This window comes from Carassius carassius, chromosome 37 (genome assembly GCF_963082965.1).
Source record: "Carassius carassius chromosome 37, fCarCar2.1, whole genome shotgun sequence".
Classification (NCBI taxonomy): Eukaryota; Metazoa; Chordata; class Actinopteri; order Cypriniformes; family Cyprinidae; genus Carassius; species Carassius carassius.
The window spans coordinates 17,028,115-17,043,354 of record NC_081791.1 but is presented as its reverse complement, the minus strand read 5'-3'; positions in this window follow the sequence as shown (position 1 = coordinate 17,043,354).

Below are 15,240 nucleotides of genomic sequence, written 5' to 3'. Positions count from 1 at the left end.
TTGTAAAGGGAGAAGAAAAAAACAATGAATATATGTAAAAATCTGTCAGGAGACATGATAGATGCCGGCTTTTTTGATCTCTTTTCTTGATTGATGTCTCCTTGAGCCAAGCTGTAAATAATCATTTTCATTTTGTGTTGCTTCTTTTTCTCTGTCTTTGTTTTGTCAGGGTCATTATTTTGTTTTGTAAGACAAAACAAAATTATGTAAGACAAAACAAACTTATGTAAAGAAAACCGATGCAGAAAGTAAACCATGAGTCTTAGTTTTGCAGTTTCATTGGGTTACTACAAACTCTCTCATGGTCATTTTGAAGGCACTTACATTTTTGGTATACAAATGTAAAATATCAGAATACCAAAAGAAAGTAAATGGATACAGCTGATCTTAAAATTTTGTCTGGTTTATCTAATTTCATCATTTTGAGTGTATTTTGCAGTTCCTCTATGAGGACATTTAAAGATGTAAAATAAATTTTGTTTGTTAACACCTTTGCAGATCATTAAATGGTCATTCACTCTCTGTCTGTTGCTGTTTTTTGTTTTGGCTTTTCTCTGATTTCCATTCACTATCAGTTTAACACTTGTTATACTTGCCTATCATATATAGTTTATATCATATTGCTCACTGGTGTTGGTTAACATATTTGATCATTTTAAGAGCGTCTTTGAAATTAGAAACGCATGAAATCAAGTTTAACGTTTAGTTGAAGATCAGTGCCCTACGGTGTTATTGTCCGTAACAGACACTCGATGGCAGTATTGTGATACTGATTACGTTCTGTATTTTCATCTAATGGTTTATTCTGGGTTTTGGCTTATAATTCACTACAGCCTTTTGTGCTGTTATACAGTGAACCTGAAAAAGAGAAGCAATATATCTAGTGTTTTTCTTGAGGTCAAGCACATCTGATGATGCTAACCCTAAATTAATGCTAATTCTTTTCAATCTTGAGAACTGTAATGCTGTAAAAAGAGACCTAGTAATACCAAGAAGCCAGAAAATTCTGTCTTCGCTTACTCACTTGTTTTTTGGTACATACAATAGATGTCAATGGAAACCTAAATGGTTTGGAGCAACATGATGGTGTATATGATGACAGAATTTTCATTTTTGAGTGAAAAGGACATTACTTTTATAGATGCAATTATGTCAATGTTTTGCTAGTTTCCAAAAAGTTAGCAAAGTTTAGTAAGCAAGATGAATATAAAAGTTTAAGAATACATTTTTGTGTATTTGTACACAATGTAGGTGTGTGTGTGATAGAGTGGGATTGAGGAATTTTGTGTTCTGACCAGTCCTTGGTTTGATTTGCCTGATCCTGTACAAAATCATATTCACAAACCCGCATGATGATCCACAGGGAATTCTTGGAATTCCCAGGGGCAGTGTTTGTGGTCATGCTGGCATGACCCGTGAAGATCAGGAAATTTGTGAACGCTGTGAGCTGGAAGACACATCATAGAGAAAAGTCTTCATTTATCTAATGATCCAAATTTTCTATCCCCATCCATCATTGTAAATTATGCAGGAATACTATCTTGCATCAAAGCTGTGGTTTTTATGTCAGGTTTAATCAGAGAATATATACATATTTTGAAATGTACTTAAATGAAAGATCCCATATTCTTTGAGCTTGAGATTGAGCTGCGAGTAAATCTAGTAAACTTTGCACTACCTATAAATCTGAAAGACAAAACGAAGGGCAAGTTGCAGACAGGTTATGCCAAAGACCTATCGCTCTCCTCATCTTTCTTTTCATCCCGGTGGGAACAGGGGTGTGTTCATGGAAAAAAAGGAGGTGAAGTATAGAAGATTTACATTGCCATGACAGACCAAGACCAGGAATGTTAATTGACACCCACTCCCGGCAAAGCAGTGATGCATTTGCAGGAAGTATGAATCTGGAGGGCCCAAAATAATGAAAGGAAAGTAGAAGAAGCATCTATAGTGTTCGCGTCCATTTATAAACCAGGCCGACGGCAAAGTTAACAGTAGGAAGTTTGGTATGTAGTAAAACCCACAGTTGGAGGACATTGCAACAAGAACAGGCATGCAAATATCTAATTCATTCAAATTGCTTGGAGGGTTTTTGACTGCTTTATTGAGGCCATATGTCGGCGCCGAGTACGTGATATGATACTTAGATATTTAGAAGGTATTTTTATAAACACATCAGATCATTTTAGAAAGATCTGTTTTGTATTTTCTCTCTAAGCCTTTACTTATGATAATTAGAGTACAAAAATATGAGAAGTATTCGCTTAGGACCACTATAGTTTTCCAGTCATTCATAAATGCTTTTTATTATTTTGTACTTATGGTGCATGCAGGGATATTTGTGTGCATGCAGGTGCAGTAATGAACTGCAAAAATGTCTCTTCCAGACACGTGTTTGTACTGTCCTTCATCTTTCCAGCTCTCTGTAATTCTATGGGCATGAACCACACTGACTGGGCTCCAAAAGACCAAATTAGAAAGAGAAGGAAAATGTTAAGAATGCTGAAAATACCGGGGTTGGCTTTTCTTTTTCTGATAAGTGTCCACTTTCCACCAGTCATTTGGGCACGCTAAACATCCTTGCAATTTAAATGATCTCACAAGCTGCTGAGCTGATACATTCCTTATCAGAAATAGATTTATATGTGCACTGTTCACTCCTTTTGTTTCTTTGACAAAAACCTAAACCTAGCAATCATCTTAAATGAGACAACAGGGTGGGAGTTGATGCACAGATTGTAGAGGAATGTAACTTTGCTCAAAAACCTGGAGACGTACTCTTGTTGTGGTGAAAAGTTATTCATTTTGAAGCACTGCAACAGTTATTTTATATTATTTTATAATAAAAACACAGTACCAGTCATCATGACATTAACTTGGTTGTCCATGATATGATCCACAGTTTTAAGTCCATTTTATATGCACCAGCTGCAATTGTTAAAATGATTAAAAAATACTAGTTTGTCATAAACTTAAGTACAAAGGTAGAACATGGATGTGCGAACAATCGTAAATTAAAAATGTGTAGTCACATTTTGTTTTTGTATTGCATTTGTAGCTATATCATGCAAAGTGCCAAATGAGACAAATCAACAGCAACAAGTGTGAGTCCAATCTTATAGAAATATTCATAAGTTGTAACTTTTACGATTGTAAAATTACTGTATAACTGTATTTATTTTATTTTATTATTAGCCTATGTTTACTTATGTAGTCATATTTTTTATTCTTGTTCTAATGTTTATGTGTATCGTTCTGATATTGTTAATAAAAAAATACTTTTCTGAAGATTTGTGCTACCCTGTCAGATTTTGCTACCTCGCAGTAAAACAGATGGTAGCAGAAGCCTCACACCTTATTAATATCATGCTGGAAGCTAAATCTGATAGGTAGCACTTTTTGCTATCGAATTACGCTACCATCTGTTTTAATGGGAGGTAGCAAAATCTGACAGGTCAGCAAAAATCGTCAGAACACCGGCGCTACTTTATCGTTTCGCGTATCACTCCGCAATGTCTCGCTGTTTATCGGTTTTTCTGTAACTTTAGAATAGGTCATTTCCAACTGCAGTAAAAATGTAGGTCGTTTTTTCGTCATTGAGGACTTCATTTTAAACTTATGGTGAGCATAACAATTTTGACAGATAGCCTACCTCAAGTTCGCTGATCAAACGTGTGTATAACGTGAGAAACAAATTTCATTAAATAATATGTTGACTAAATACAGTTGTCAACATTTGAAGTGGATCAAAAAAGTTAATCAAAGTTGTCCTAAGACAAGAACGCATTTTGGTTTAAGGTTTTAGGACAACTGAAAGGTTTTTAACCACTTCTAGTGTTAGTGTATATGATCTAGGCTAGCTATAGTTCACAGAAAAAGTAACTGAGATTGTGTATTATTAATATAAACTTTAATATTGTAATATTTTTGTAGATCTTGTTGTGAGGTCCTTGTTTGGTGTGGATTATATTGCTTAAAATTATGGTAACACTTTAGAATAGGTAACACTTGTTAACTATTACATTTCTCTCAATAAATTCTTAATTTGCTGCTTATTAATAGTTAGTAAGGTAGTTGTTAGGTTTAGGTATTGGGTAAGATTAGGGATGTAGAATAAGGTCAAGTAGAATAAGGCATCAATATGTTCTTAATTAGCACTAATACATGGCTAATATTCTATTAATATGCATGCTAATAAGCAACTAATAGGTGTTACCTATTCTAAAGTGTTACCAAAATGATTTGAATTAATTTAAACTCGAAACAATTTTTCATGTCCATGTGTTTTGTTTATTTTATAAGTAGCACTGTAGTAACGTGATAATGTGCAGTTAGCCAAAGTTTAGTCAATGACTGTAGGTAATTTCATATTGTGGTATAGGGTTGTAAAGTTAGGGAGTGTATTATTTCTAGTCAGTTTTTTTACTTTAATGTTACTTTATTAGCTAGACCCCCTCAGTGACAGGAGAGATACCCATCACAGATAAACAAATAGGGCCTACAGCACGCATATAAATAGGTAGAAAGGCATATAAACCTATAGTACAGGAATCAATGGCTCCTTTGATATTCGTTTTTGTTAGTTATGGTGGTCTTGACCTCCAAAAGGGTATTAGATATCATTTAAAATATCTTTTACAGACATGAAAAGCTGCTGAAGACACTTTTGGACGATTAAACCTCTCTTTATAGTATTCATCTCTTAATGTCACTCTTCTTACATCATGCTTAGACATTTGATAACATAAATATAGGCTGCTTTTAGATAATCGCTTCACTTCAATGACATACTGTGTTTATCTGATATGAGCCTCTTGCGTGATGGCAAATTCAAACCAGACGGCTTGATTTTTCATTCTTTTTTTTTTTAGGCCCATTAAAGTTTCGTGACAAGCTTCAACACAGTATACTGTGAAAAGCTGAATCAAAACAAAGCAACAAAAAGGTGTGAATATGAGAGCCTTCTGACCTTTTAGTTGAGGCATACTCAAATTAATCTTTTTGAATGGGCAATGTTCCATTTTTATCTCTGAATTAGTCATAGGAAAGGAGACCTCGTCGAAGATCACGCGAAAACGCTCTTAAAGATGACGTATGTCCAGAAGCCATGCTGCTGTGTCTCACTTGCTGGCAGAATAGTCTGAAGGAAGCAGTGGGATTTGAAGCAGCTCTTCTTTTCATACCCAGCACAATGGCCAGGATGTGTTCAGTGCTGGATCAGATAGCACTGGGGTCAGCTTGCTCTTTGCGTAGCAAAAGACTGGAAAAGGTCATTGCTGCTGTGATAGGATTCACCTGGTGACTTAAACCATGCGAATGCGTTACCTCCTCCGTGACATCATCTCCTCTGCTCTTAGGCTGAAATATAATCTCAGACGCAAGTAAAGACGGGGCCTTGCACATAATTATATCTCACTGCAAAAAAATGTTTCTCTTTGGGTCAGTTTGGGCAGAGCTGGGATAAGATCAAGAGTGTACAGTGCCCGCTGGAATCTGGTTGTACTTTCTGAGATTTGTTTTGCTTCTTGCGATTCTGGTTTCAATGCCAGTTCAGCTTGTGGCATAATCTTGATTACCACATAAAATAATTTAGATTCGTTCCTTGTTTTCTTTAAAAATGCAGAAACTGAGGTTGCGGTGAGGTGCTTACAATAGAAGTGAATGCGGCCAGTTTCAAAATCCAAATTATGATGCATAATTAATATAACATAACCTGTAATATTACTTTAAATCACACAATGTTCTGTGTGTGTGGTGTTTTTTTTAGTTTAAAACATGCAAGGATTCGACAAACCCAGAACTCCCACAATGTCTGGGTTTTGGGTGAGGCAGCGTTTGGGCATATCTGTTGCCCTGTGAAATTAATCCATTGTAGTCAATGGATTACACCAAGTTTAAAAAAGAAAAGTCCACAAGCCAGACAGTAAGCTTTTTCTGACTTGTTGAAATTGTTGAAACAACATAAGATAGATGCAGTCCCAGCAAGGATGTATTATTCAGAGCGTTTGACAGTAAGACTGGTGTAGGCGTATTTGACTGACTGGATGTTTAGCTTAAAGGGAGTGAATTTCATGAAATACACTGTCAAGCATTATTATTATTTTTGTCAACCTTTTTGCAAGAAAATGAACAATATCTGGGTATTGTTTAATTTTTATATTATTAAGATGTGTCTTGACAGCAGCAAACAGACCAAAACAGTTAAAAATAATCAAAAATGTCATTTTGGTTAAGGTAAATGTCAAAGGTTATTTAAAACTGCTCACTACCAAACTAGAGGACAAAATAAACACACACATAATAGCCGATTACTCACTAAAAAAACACCCACAGATTATGTAATCTCAGATTATGTAGTCTTATTTTGACATAACAAAGTTGTTATATCTATGTGTGAGTTATTTACTTACTTTTTTAATTAGTCTTCCCATTAACGCCATTATATTGTTCATTTAGACTAATTTGTGAACGCGGAAGGACACAAACAGAAGAGGCATGATTTAACGCATGAACCAATCACAGTAGGGATGTTCATTTTAACCGGTTAACCGTTAACAGTTCGTTAAGAATTTTGATTGTTTAATACAATCAGTTAAGCAGTTTAAAAAGTCATTTATTTATTTATTTTCAGTAATTTATCAAAATATTTAAAAAGGTTTGCTGCATGGTTAAAATATGCTACGCGTATAAAATATTGTGTTTTTTAAAAAAGAAAAAAAAACATAAGTCTTATATGATAAGTCACATTTTATTATTTCATTCAGAAATAGGCCTAATGCTGACACAAAATGTTTACAAACATTATAATAAACGATAAACATAGCTAGAAAAATTAATAATTTATTCACTTTTTAATGTCATGTTTTGTAATATTTGCATTGTTTTTGTACTATTTTTTTTTCTCACCCAATTTTTTGAGGAAGCACCACCTCCCTTGCCTCCTTGGAGGAAGCACCCTCATGTGTATGCAGCAGTTAATTGATTAAAAAAAAAAAAAAACATTTTAAAACAGAAATGAAAAGCAATAAATAACATGAGAAATAGAGATCCTCTTTACAATGGCACTTGCTGTTCGGGTGCACTGGGCATGTGTGGTCTTGAAAGAATCATATGCAGGACGACAATGCAACATTTCGGATTGCATAAGTTGTTCCTACCTGTTGGAAGTCTCTCACACACACCCTACCAACAGACCTGATTTATTTGTGGTTAAGGTGGAACTTTAGTGACATGTAGGAGCAAGCAGACGGAGCTGAGAGAGAAACAGGGTATGAAAAAGAGGAAGAGAGATGCAGTAGAGGAGTGCTGGACTGGCACAGATTTAACCGTCACATGTACCGTAACATTGCCTAAAGCACTCATAAGAGAAAGGGCCAGCTTCTGTAATATGACATGCTCTCTTCAGCTCCATACATTGGACAGTATGCATACTAATCCTGTTTATTGAGATACAGTTCAGTAAAATAAAGTAAAATACAGTTGAGATGTTTTTAATTCATTCAGAAATGTGAATCATCAAAACCGATATTCACAATAGAGCTGAGTTGAGAGAATGTGGACACTGTGGGACTGTTCAAACTAGTAATTCAAGAGAAATGAATAGAATACTGATTCAAACAGTATTGAGGTGCGCTTTATTAGTGTTTAATGGTTTTAGTAAACCATGCTTTTTGTTCACCTGTGGATGTTTGTGTGTACTTGTGAGGGGGTTTGGAAAGAGAGCGTCTGCATCTTTAAATGGTCACCATGTGCCAATGTGCTTAAACTGAAGAGGGCTGCTGTCATCTGGTGAATCATTCTGAGGGTGAATCATTAAGTCGGGCCAGCAAGTACAAGCATGTTCTCGTACCTCACTTAAAGCCCCCCATGAGAACATGATGGGTCACAGATTCGCAGCAGTGTGTAAGATGTGACATCTGTCAGCAAATGAAGAAATGATTTGCAGCCTTCAATTCCAAACCACTATTTGCCTGTCAAAATAGAGGAGCTTGCTTTCACAAGCCTGTCCAGCTGTCAACGTCATCTAACTTTTTGGGTCAGTGAATTTATTTATTTATTTATTTATTTAGGACTAGTTTTAAGGTCAGCTTATTTAATAATTTTTGTACTACTTATTTAATTTATTCAACTTTAACATTTATTTTAAATGCAGCTCATTCAATGATGATAAATATGTTTTAAATATTGAAAAAAAAAAGAAATTCTCCTGAAAATGTCATGTGGAGTGACTCCCTAAAAATTAGGCTAGAATTTTTTAATAAATAATTCATGATATTTGTAAAACAAAAATAGTTTTAACCTATTTGAAAATTGTTTTTGTTGTTTTTTTTTAATAAATATGATTGACCTGTGTACTTATGACTCAGTAGTACATGAATTCAAGGTATAATAAAATCATATTTTTTGTTTGATGGTTACTACACATGACATATTTTAGAATCATTCAATTAAATTTTTCTTGAAACATTTTCAAAGCCATATGAAACAAATGTAAATACAAAGAACACATTTCTAAAATCCTTGCATACTGTTTTAAACATGATTTTTAAAAGCCTTTTCCTTTTCTTTATTGTTCTTTATATCTTTTATTTATACATCACTGACACTTAAAACCATCCCAGAAAAATAAAATATTCACATTGAGATTTTGGTGGTTATTGTCAGTTTATGTTTCAACATCTTGCAAGACACACTGTTTTTTGCTGCACCCAAACTGTTCCTCGTTGGTTTCGATTGTTATCTTTCCACTGATAATGAAACTTTCATGACCTACATAACCATGCAACAAATCATTCTTGAGCTGCTACCTCCAAAATTTAGGGTCCCTCATTCTTATCAAACGAATAACACATTTCCATCTGTTGTAATCCTTTTTTTTTATCTCGTTTTTGACTAATCTCCACTTTGATCCTCCTCTTTCCTCCTTTTCCTTATGTGATACCACTACATTATGAGCTTCCCCCTCCGTCAGTAATTTACACAGCTGCTTTCCACTTTCTCTTGGCTGTGGCCCCTTTGTAGGGTGAGGGAGGAAGTAATGGCCAGTCAGTCAGCTGGTTGTGGGGGGGTGACATGCCTAACGTTCCTAATGCCTACTTCAATAAACCAATGTTAACCTCCTAGGGCTCAGACTGCTGGAACAGGTGCCTTATTGCCGTCTGCTCACTTAATACAGAGCAGTGAAGCCGTAACCCATTAGCCAACCACAAGTGCACAAACAGTCTCGCTCAGAATTCAATCACGCAGTTAGGACACACAAACCTGTGCATATTATTTGCCTTTCTATCTCTTCCTGCTGCCAGTCTCATCTGATATGAAGCATGACTGAACACACTCAATGTTGGGTGGGTCGTGAGCACTGAATCCACAGGTGGCCATTCAACAAGACTGGCATTTATACAGTAAGTAAGCCATGATGTGAATTATGCCAACTCTGTCCGAGTGAAGTAAACGCTATTTGTATTCTCAATCTCTCCATCTCTCACGCACATACAGTTTCCTCGAAGAGATACGTTTGTTGGAGGATGAATTCCCCAGTGACAAGGTCATTCACCTCCAATGAACATCTAGAACATCCCTTCTGCTGGTCTTGTGTTAACTGAGCCTTGAGCATATCTAATTAAACAGGAGGTATATTGTTGTGTTCCAAGTCAGAGCATTGGAATGTTGTTCTAAAGGCCCTTGGTGCCCAGAGAACATTTATTCATTGAAGTGAATATGTGCGCTGATTTATGTAGTCTGATGATCACATGATTGGCCGGCTAACAGTGGCTGCTCGTTTCCCCGCTGGTCTCGATTCTTTGGTCTGTTTGTGTTGGGGTGTGTCAGTGAAATGATAAATGAGATTTATGATACCAGGCGCAAAAAATTCAATTGCTGTAATCCACAGGAATGTTGCATCAGGTTATCCATCTGCTGTAACTGTACTGTATTGTGAAATATAAAACGCATATTTCTGACTCTCAGTTCAGATTGGATAAGAATTATTCAAAGTTGGGAAATGACTAAATATAGAGAGAGAGTTCACCCCAAAATAAAAATTATTTGGTCATTCCCTCACCTTCATGTCGTTCCAAACCAGCATGACATACTTTCTTCTGTGATACATAAAAGAAGATATTTAAAAAAAAAACTAAACCATATTTTATAACCAAACCATTTGGTTGATATTTATGTATGTGAAAAAAAAATATTTTGTGTTCCACAGAAGAAAAATTTATCCTAGAGGATTGGAAGTCAGTAAATGATGACAGAATTTAATTTTTCATTAAAAAAGGTATAGAAAACCAGGAAGGAAAAGGAATGGCAAGTAACACATTGAATTAAACATAGCCCAATATTTATTTTATTTATAACTTGGTAAAATAGGTTTACTGTGTACTATCTCTTTAATTCACCAGATTGCTGCTTTGCTTGGCAACTGCAAACACACTGCTGGATATTTCTGCCTTATATAATATATTAAAAATACATTTATGTCATACTAAGTATAGTTCAAATCTGTTAACATATTTAATGACATATTGCTAGAGACATAAAATAATATTAAAAAAATATATAATTACACTTAACTTGGAGTACTACTATGTGCACAATTCTTAATGTTAAGCCTAAATGTGTTTTAATGTCACTATTGATGAGACTATAGGATCATTTAATAATATCGGTCATTAAATGCAAAATAATTAATAGTTCCACTTTAGCACAATCAAATATAGGCCTACTTCAGCATATCTTTAGTTGGACTTCAGCCTTACTTCTGCACAATTTAAATTAGTTGTTCCAATATAGCAGACTTTAAGAACACCAGTTTAATATACCAGAAGTACAATTGCAGGGTATTTCTAAGTGCACAAATATGTAAATATATTTGTAGTGCACTTAGCATGAAATAGATGTATTTCAAATACATTTTAGTATATTTATTTTACACTAGGGACTGTTTACTCTGTGCAGCTCTTTATTGAACACTAGTGTTTGTTATGTAGTGCTGTTACCACCATATTTTGCCACACGAGCCAGTGTTTGAGTGATTTTTTATTTTTTTTTTATTATGGTTGAGGGAGTTTTATGGTTAAGAGGCACTCCGTTTTGTGTAAAATCACTGTAATGCACAATCTCTCATGGTTTATTGCTTTAATTTAAGCTGATTTCCTCAATGTGCTAGTGATAATCATTTTATTTTCTTGATTACTCTGTTGGGACTCTCTCTCTACACAAATAAAAATATACATATGATCCATGAAGAAGTTGTGATGCAAATGGGAAATGTGAAGAGGACCCCCTCTCCAGCCCCCTTTATCCGAATCAACATTACGGCCTGCATTTCAGAGATGCTGAAGCGTCGGAAAATCAGTCAGTGGAGTGGAATTTCTCTTTATGTCTCTTTCTACCGACCACACAGTCTTGCAGTAATTTTAGGGTTAGGGCCACAGTGGCATCTCCTCTATTCCCATCATTATCTCCATCTGCAACCACATACGGTAGAGTCTACAGTGCAGCTCAACCGAGATGCTGAAATGACATTTAAAGTGTTGGCTGTATGTGAGCTATAGATACTAGTGACGTCCCACTCCAATTCAGCCAAACAAACATAGACTAATCATTAATCTCTCTCTCTAACTTATTCTGTCTTTTGTTAAGCACAAAAGTGACCACACCTAATGTTTAGTGCCCTTCTAAGTTGTCCTCATTTTAAATTTCCTGTTTTATGATTACGTATATGTTATCGCTGAAGTCTCTTCATAAACTTTCTGTGTTGATGGTTCCCAAGCGGAACCCCTGTTTAAGCCCCTTCATGTGGCTCAGCTGTGTGTGGTCTTCTGCTCTGAGCATCTTTCAGAATTGTGGCCCATAGTCTGTGATCTAAATACTCGAGTAAATATTCTACCAAGCACTTTGTGTCGCAACAAAAGTCATCTTCTTGAACTTTTGACCTGGCTTGTGAATTTACCTGCTAATGACTCTTATCATGTGATAACACACAGTGTGTCAATACCGGTTCAAATCGTCACCATAACAAACTGAAAACCATATAAAATTCACACCCTGTTCATTGACCGTTTCAGTGGAATATTCATTAAGCATTTCCCTTTATTATTAAGATATCCCTGACAATGTTGTTTTAGCGTGATTGATATACTGTTGCAGAATATCATAATTTTTTTCATATTTTTTTTTATTATTTATTACATTTTTTCTATTGTTATTTAGTTTTTCGTAAACAGTCATTCTGTTGTTTTCGTCATATTTATACCATTACTACTTATTATTGTTATTATTAAATTGTACATTTGTGCAAATTGTTTTCTCATTTTATTAAATATTTGACTCTATTTTTAAATGCCTTTTATTTCATGTTTCAGTTATTTTAGTTGTATTTTAATCAGTTAAACTAAACAAAAACTTGAAAGTTTACCTTGTCTAATAGCTGAAATACATTTTTATTCTGCATTATATTTTATTTTTATAGTAACAATTGTTGTATTTCAAGTAAAATTGTTAGGATTTTAGTTTTAGTTAACAATAATAACCCTGTCCATGATTTATACAACCCCATGATCCATGATTTCTTTAACCCCAAAATAATGATTCTAACAATTTACACACCCTCATTTTTCGAAAAGAAGTGTTTTTTTTTTTTTGTTCATAAAAATGAAGTTCTTTTGTTTTCTCCAGAAGAAAGGGAGGCCTGCAGGTTTGAAATGACATTAGGGTGAGTAAATGTTCGCAGATTTGTCATTTTTGGGTGAACTGTCCCTTTAAGAGCAGGAAGCCCCAGTGTTTCCACAGAGGTGATTGAGATATACATTAGCTCACACATGCGTCTTTGAGCAACACTTGCTGCTGTATGTTGATGGGCTAAGTAACAAAAGACCTGCTGTTTGAGTGGACTACCACCTGTCCTTCAACAACACTGGCTTCACAACTTCCCCCACACTTTCAGCCCACTCTTCATCATTCATGACTTAACGTTTCAAGATTTACGATGTTATTGCCACCTTGGTAACTAGTGTACTTCAAGTGCTTTACATTTTATAATCTCAAATTGCTTTCATTTAAGCACAAACTGTACTCTCAGAGAATACAAAATAAGAATACTGATCTCATCATTCACATAAAGGCCTAAAAATGCAATACAAATAATTATATTCCAAAATGTATTGTAAAATCTATGAAGAATAATGTTTGTGCAAGAGAAGCTACTTTTTAATGGTACATTTCTTTTCAAATCCATCTTTTTAAGTTCACATGCACGTGTGAAAAAAAGGGTGTGAGGTGAGAATAGTGGTTTGGGAAGTTAAGGAGATGGCATTGTTGACCAAAAAAATCTCTGAAATGCTGGGAGCAGCTCCTGGTGTGAAAGATTTTGTGGATATGGTGTCATCAGAGGTGTGGAAAGTGGATTTATGACAAGAGCAGTGCAATGCAATAATGAACTCAACAAATAGTGGTTGCACATAATATTCAGCATTTTGGTTGTACATTTCAGTTAGAAAGATGGTTGGACAAATCTCTATTTAAGAGTTTGAGTAATTTTGAAAATAATATATCAGTTACGTACAAAAAATATTCCCTATTAAAGCCATTTGTTGCTGTTTTTTTGTCTAAATGAACTGAAAGTGGGGTGACTGTCGTAAAATGCTCTCTGTCAAATTAATCCTTTCACTTGTGCACTTTTTATTGGTGACTCCACTGTGTGGCTGTCAGTGGGGCAGCTAAGTAGGGGTCTCAAACACTGGGAGCTTGACTCCTAAATTCCTAAGAGTTGCTATGGGAAGCTTTTGTCATGATTTAAGTATTGTACTCAAGCTCTTACCAATTCTGCTTACAGTTGATACATTTTCCAACAAAACAGCATCTTTGATTATACTAATTTTCTTTATCAATAAACATAAAATGAATATACAATTTTGTATTTTAGTGTGATTGATATTATGATATTATAATTTTCAATATTATAAAAAAATAATTACTGCAAATTTTCATTATCATTTTAATTTAAGGCAACATATTGAGAATTTTTTAATTATGTTTTAATTTTTTTATTTATTTTTCATTTTATACATATTATATATATTAGGTTTAGATATTTAGCACAAAAAGAAAAAAAGAAGCCTATTTAGATAAGTTAAAAATTATTTTATTTTATTTTATTTTAAAGTAAAATTGTTATGGTTTTAGTCAACAGTAATAACTCTCTGGTCCCATATAGACTACAACATACCATATTTTAAAAGGATAGCTCATCCCACAACAAAGTGCCTGTCACCCTTTATACACCTTAATTTTTCAAAAAGAAAATGTTTGTTGTCTAAACTGACAAAGAAAACAAAACACTGATTTTGCTTCTTTTCTTTAAAGGGATAGTTCACTCAAAAATAAAAATGATGTCATTAATGACTCATCCTCATGTCGTTCCAAACCAGTAAGACCTCCATTTATCTTTGGAACACAGTTTAATATATTTTAGATTAAGTCCGAGAGCTCTCTGTCCCTCCACTGAAACTGTGTGCACGGTATACTTTCTATGGCGATGATTGTCCATTGGCGATGATTGCCCTTGATTCAAGTCTTTGGTTTACCTGGGCTCATGACATTAGCACAGAATCAGTTCAGAATCAATCACCAAAATAATCAGTTCAGTTCAGACCGAGGAGCTGATGATACTGTGCATGTGTGATTCAGCGTGAAGCAGAATTACACATGCGCAGTATCATCAGCTCCTCGGTTCTCGAATCGGACGCGTCCAACAGAATCGGTTCTTGACTCGAGAACGAGTCAGTCTATTGTTCGTTATCTGGCTCGACTCGCTGTTCATCTTCAGTTCTCTCTTCACAGCCGTTCAGTCAGTGTACTGTTTGAGTAAATGAATTACTCCGGGATATTGGTTTGTTTGAACTCAGAGTGAGTGTCAGCCACGTTAAAAAAGTTCACAGCTTAAGTAATTTGTGGATTAATGCTGATTGGAGACGTGAACCATTTCAAATGATTCAGTTTGATTCGGTGAACTGGTTCAAGAAGAACTGGTTAAATTGAATGATTCGTTCGCGATCCGGATATCACTACACTGCAGTTAACGCGCTCACAACAGACCCGGAAGAGAAGACAATGCTGAATAAAGTCGTAGTTTTTGTTATTTTTGGACCAAAATGTATTTTCGATGCTTCAACAAATTCTAACTGACCCTCTGATGTCACATGGACTACTTTGGTGATGTTTTTATTACCTTTCTGGACA